Source organism: Martes martes (genome assembly GCF_963455335.1).
Source record: "Martes martes genome assembly, chromosome: 9".
Classification (NCBI taxonomy): Eukaryota; Metazoa; Chordata; class Mammalia; order Carnivora; family Mustelidae; genus Martes; species Martes martes.
Window position 1 is genome coordinate 45,768,080 of NC_137896.1, and position 6,183 is coordinate 45,774,262.

At 42.7% G+C, this 6,183-nt stretch overlaps 1 pseudogene across 1 annotated transcript; it reads left to right on the plus strand.

The window, feature by feature from the left end:
* Positions 1-3,514: 3,514 nt before the first annotated feature.
* Positions 3,515-5,066, plus strand: LOC308349347 (importin subunit alpha-1-like; annotated as a pseudogene). The gene has a single exon. The product of its transcript is annotated as an importin subunit alpha-1-like (transcript).
* The last annotated feature ends 1,117 nt before the right edge of the window (positions 5,067-6,183 follow it).

Sequence of the window (6,183 nt, forward strand, 5' to 3'; positions counted from 1 at the left end):
CTGGCACTCCCTCAGGGCCCTGTGGAGCAGTGGACAAGTCCTTGGCATCCCTGAAACCCTGGGTGTCTTTCTGTTCTCAGTCTCAATTTGCACACCCAATTTTGGCCTAGCCTCCACACCTCCTCTTGAATCAGGAATGATCAAAGATTCGGGCTGTCTCCTTGACCAGGAGAAGAGAGGAATATACAGAAAGGACAAAATACAAAGGTAATTGGAGTTCAGGCTTGCAATGCACCATAAAGACAACATAAAGTGTACTCCATTGCTTCCTTAATATGCCCTTATGGAACCAGACACTGTTCTCACGCTCTTGGAAACAAGTATTAAAGGAGAGCAATAGCTGATTAGCCCTACAAACCTGCCATGTGTCAGGGCTTGTGGGAATTTCCCTGCCTGCCTGATAGAAAGAAACCCAGGAGAGCTCATGAGCAAGCCAAAAATATTTCCCTCATTGTCTTCAAGAAAGGGTTAATTCAAGATATGATTTCAGAATCATTTAGTGGCACCAACTGAAGATAAGCTTATTTTATTTAATTCCTTTTTTCTTTTGGGGGGGGTGCTACTCTGTTTATTTCATGCTCCCTGAAGGGGAAAAATTAAGAAATGAATGATATTTCAAAAGTAAATACGCACTTTTAAAAGATACATGATGGGTATAAGTTTCTCCCCTTAGTTCTGGAGAAGGCAAAGCACAACTGAATTCTCATAAAAATCTTTGTTAAATACCATCATAAAGAAATTTGACAATATCTCTCTACTAGGTGCCATTACTGAGAATTTTAATAAAATGTGAAAAAATCCATGGACATAGTAAACATTGCATACATGTCATCTCAGAGAGGCTGTTGGTTGAGACAATCCTAATTACGAGACTTGATCTCCAAAGCTAAAGAAAGTTAACTGCTTAAAAACAAGTTTCTAAAGTAAAATAATAATTCAAATCAAAGTTATATTGTTTCTAATGTCTGTTATATTAATGTACATTTTTTAATTGAAAAAAATCTGAATTTTTATTTGTTCTTCTAATGACACTGTGTGTGTGTGTGTGTGTGTGTATAATTTTCTAGTGTTTGAAGAGTTTCTCAAGAGAACAGATAACAAAATAACAAACTCACAAGGGAAAGGCAGAGAAGTTCCACACTGAATTTTCCTTCCTTGTTCTTGTCCCTGCCCCTATCTTTTGCCTTCGTGGAGAGCAAAGTAGAACAGTCTGGGCAAGCCATTGCACTTCTCACTTGGCATCTGGTAGAGGAAGAACAGTGGCGTGGAGAGTCTTGGTAATATTTTGAATTGATTTATTCCGCTTGGGTATGGAAGAAAATTAGCTTTAGAAGACCTAGCCATGTGACTTTGGACAAGTCACTAAATTCTCTGGAACTTCATGTCCTCATCTTTAGTTCTAAAGACTTTTATGAATCTGCCTTTCAAAAAACATAAACATAGTGGAAAAGTTCAAAGGCTTTGAAGTCAGATAGGCTGTTCAAATCCTAAAGCCAGCTTTTTAAAAATTTATTTATTTATTTGACGGACAGAGATCGCAAGTAGGCAGAGAGGCAGGCAGAGAGAGAGGAGGAAGCAGGCTCCCGACGCTGAGCAGAGAACCCAATGTGGGGCTCGATCCCAAGACCGTGGGATAATGACCTGAGCCGAAGGCAGAGGCTTTAACCCACTGAGCCACCCAGGTGCCCCCTAAAGCCAGCTTTTGAGTGTTGTGTGACCTTGGATAAGCTACAGAACCTCTCTGTACCTCAGTGTCTTCGCCTTTTAAATGAGAACAAATGCATTATGATGATTGAGACAGTGCATGTAAAGACTTAGTACAGTGTCTGGCATTTAGTAAGAGCACAGGTGAGTTTTCTTCTTCTTATCATTAGGGGTTAAAGCAATAATGCTTTTAGTTGCAATGGGTTATTGGCTGCCAAGTGAATTGTTACACATAGACCCTGAAGATGAGTTGTGGGAAAAGCCACATCTCACGTGGGCAACAGATTCTCATGGTCAGCTATTTTATATTGCCTGTGGAGGGGCAAGATTCATGACAATCCCTTAAAAAGATCGCCTCTCCTGAATGATTCAGTTGTCTGAAATTACACCCCAGGATGTCCTTGAGTTAGTATTGTTCCGTTTCTCAACCTTAGAACTCCAAATGTTTAACCAGTTGAGTCATCCCCCAATAGGGTGAAATCAGGCATCTTCAGCAACGTTAAAAATCCAGTTTAACTCTTTAGCTAAGACTCAGAGGTCTGGAGCCAAATCAGAATTTAAGATACAAAAAAGAACATCTGAACGGAAAGCTGCAGTTGAAGCTATAGAAGGCACATGATAGAAATGCCACTGGGGCGCCCTGGTGGCCCAGTATGCTAAGTGGCTGACTTTTGGTTTCAGCTCAGGTCATGATCTCAGAGTTCTGGATCGAGCTCCATGTCAAGCTCCCCACTCAGTGGGGAGTTTGCTTGAGATTCTCTCCCCCTCTGCCCTTCCCCCCTCACTTTATTCTCCCCACCACTACTTGTATGTGGGCTCTCTCTCTAAAATAAATAAGTAAATCTTAAAAGAGAGAGAGAGAAATGCCATTTGAGCATGTATGCATTTGGTGGGCATGGTCCCCCTGCCAATCACCTACACCTGTCACTAAGGACGCTTTGGGGCAGAACTCACTCCCCCACGGGGAAGACAGAAGGAGAAAGGTTCTGGTAGTTTTACATGTATCTGTTGAGAAACAAATGGACAAGCTCACCTATGCACGAGGTTCCTATACCCTTTGTAAGAGGGAGGTGATCCCTGAAGGCTGACTCTGAACATGACAACCTGAGCATGGACTGCCCTTGAGACAGTATCTGAAGGGGTGATGGGTATCTTCCCCCGGGGACAGGACACCCTGATGGTATCCCCTCTGCTTTTGTTTGTTTCTTTGTTTGCTTGTTTACTTACTTATTTCCAACTTCATTGAGATATAATTGACATACAGGATTATATAAGTTTAAGGTGTACAACACACGGGCCTGATGCACTTATAGACTGCAAAGTCTGCTTCAACCAAAGAGTGGCACCCTTAATAGGATAATTGCATCTTGGTGTGAATTTTGTATCTTATTTTCCCCTAGGCCCTGAGGTAGGACTCAAGAGAAAGATACAGGTGAGGAGAAGGCAGAAATCCTGGCCATCAAAGGACAGCTGTGTTGGGGTCCACCCTGTGGGTAACAGCCAGCTTCCCCCCAACTTTGATAAAACCCCTGACCAGATTTGAACTATTTATGGAAACCCAATCTCTGACTGGTTGCTCCAATCGCCTTCATACTGCAGTCTGTTACACGTTTCTAATGGTCTTCGGTGGGTTGACCTGGTGCAGGTAAGCGCCACCTCCTTAAGGAAACCAGGCAAACAACTCGAATAAAAGCAGCATATCACCTTTGGGGTGTCCATGGTGGATGTTTTGACAGCAGGCTGAGCGCCCCGGACCGCCTCCTATGGAAGCCTGAACCGGCCATGAAGCTTTCTCCTTTTTCTCATAACCATGTCCACCAACGAGAATGCTAATTCACCAGGTTCCTGCCTTAACAGATTTAAGAACAAGGAGGAAAACAGTACAGAAATGAAGTGGCGTTGAATAGAGGGTAATGTGGAGCTCAGGAAAGCTAAGAAGGATGACCAGATGATAAAAAGGAGAAACATAAGCTCGTTTCCTGATGATGCTATCTCTCCACTGAAGGAAAACCACAACAACCAGGGCACCATAAATTGGTCTGCTGATGACATTGTTAAAGGCCAATTTGGAGCAACAATTTGGAAAGCCAGCTCCAGGCTACTCAAGCTGCTAAGAAACCAGGCCCCCATAGACAGCATAATCTGGGCTGGTTTGATTCCAAAATTTGTGTCCTTCTTGGGCAGAACTGATTGTAGACCCATTCAGTTTGAATCTGTTTGGGCTCTCACTAACACTGTTTTTGGGACATCAGAACAGACCAAGGTTGTAGTAGATGGAGGTGCTAGGCCAACATTCATTTCTCTGTTGGCATCTTCCCATGCCCACATCAGTGAACAAGCTGTATGGGCTCTAAGAAACACTGCAGGTGATGGTTCAGTTTTTCAAGACTTGGTTATCAAGGTATGGTGCAGTTGATCCGCTATTGGCTCTCCTTGCAGTTCCCGATACATCATCTATATCATGTGGTTGCTTATGTAACCTTACTTAGACACCTTCAAACCTTTGTCGCAACAAGAATCCTGCACCCCCATTAGACGCTGTTAAACAGATTCTTCCTACCTCAGCTCATCTCCTGCATCATGATGATCCAGAAGTCATGGCAGATACTGGCTGGGCCATTTCCTACCTTACTGATGGTCCAAATGAACGGATTGAAATGGTTGCGAAAACAGGAGTTGTGCCCCAGCTCGTGAAGCTTCTAGGAGCTACAGTGAAATTGTCCACTGTGACTCCTGCACTAAGAGCCATAGGAAATATTGTCACTGGGACAGATGAACAGACTCAGGTTGTGATAGATGCAGGAGCACTTGCTGTCTTTCCCAGTCTGCTAACGAACCCCAAAACTAATATTCAGAAGGAAGCCACGTGAACAATGTCAAACATCACAGCTGGCCGCCAGGACCAAATCCAACAAGTTGTGAGTCATGGATTAGTCCCATTCTTCACTGGTGTTCTCTCTAAGGCAGACTTTAAGACACCAAAGTCTGGGCTGTGACCAACTATACAAGTGGCAGGACAGCTGAACACATTTTGTACCTTGTTCATTATGGCATGATAGAACCACCGATGAACGTCTTAACTGCAAAGGATACCAGAATTATTATGGTTATTCTGGATGCCATTTCAAACATCTTTCAGGCTGCTGAGAAACTAGGTGAAACTGAGAAACTTAGTATAATGATTGAAGAATGTGGAGGTTTGGACAAAATTGAAGCTCTACAAAACCATGAAAATGAGTCTGTGTACAAAGCTTCATTAAACTTGATTGAGAAGTATTTCTCTGTAGAGGAAGAGGAAGATCAGAATGTTGTCCAGAATTTTCCAAGTCCAGGATCGCACTCCTGGGACTTTTAACTTTTAGATGAACTGTTGAGGCGGGAAGTTGTTTGTTATGTACTCTGCTTGGTAGAGGTTTGTCTTGCTGTTTCTCTACTGAGAACTCATTTTAAATGGGTTGTGTTATTGCAGCTCTTTTTACAACAAAACTCTACTTGACCAGTTCCAAACTGTACAGATTGTGTGAAGCTCCTCCTCTCAGTGGGTTTCTTATTTCTGTGTGGAATCTCCTATCTTGTAGTGTCCTGTAAATAAAGATTAAATTCCTCTCTTTTCTAAAAACAACAACAACAAAAAACACTAGAATAAAAGCAAATGGCAGAATATTTAACAAAATGACAGAGGAAAGACCACAGTAACTTTCTGTTTATATCAAAGTACAGAATGACCAATATTTTAAATTAGTGTCTAAATGAGGCAAAAATAGTCATCAGGGACGCCTGGGTGGCTCAGTTGGTTAAGCAGCTGCCTTCGGCTCAGGTCATGATCCCAGCGTCCTGGGATCGAGTCCCACGTCGGGCTCCTTGCTCCACAGGGAGCCTGCTTCTCCCTCTGCCGCTCTGGCTGCCTGTGCTCACTTACTCACTCTCTCTCTCTCAAAAAAAAAAAAATAGTCATCAATTCTCTATGAATTATCAATCCATGGATGGCTTTCAAAGCACACAGATTTTGATAGAATGTTAGGTTTGACTTCTGGACCAATGAGTTAACATTTTTGGAAAGATCCCTTTATGTTAACTATAGATAATAATAATAATAATAATAATAATAATAATTCACTTTTTAAAAAAGGTTTTATTTATTCATTGGACAAAGAGAGAGAGATCACAAGTAGGTAGAGCAGCAGGTGGCCGGGGTGGGGGGAGTGGAAGGGAAGCAGGCTCCCTGCTGAGCAGAGAGCCCCATGCTAGGCTCAATCCCAGGACCCTGAGATCATGACCTGAGCTGAAGGCAGAGGCTTAACCCACTGAGCCACTCAGGTACCCCAATAATTCAGTTTTATAAGGCAAATTTCAACTCTTATGGCAATACTAGTGATCTCAAGTTCAAGTAGCCATGCTTGAATTTTTCTTCCCAATGTCCATCCTCTTTGGCACTGCTGTAGACCCCCCTCATCCAGCCCCAGTTCTTAATCCCCTCCA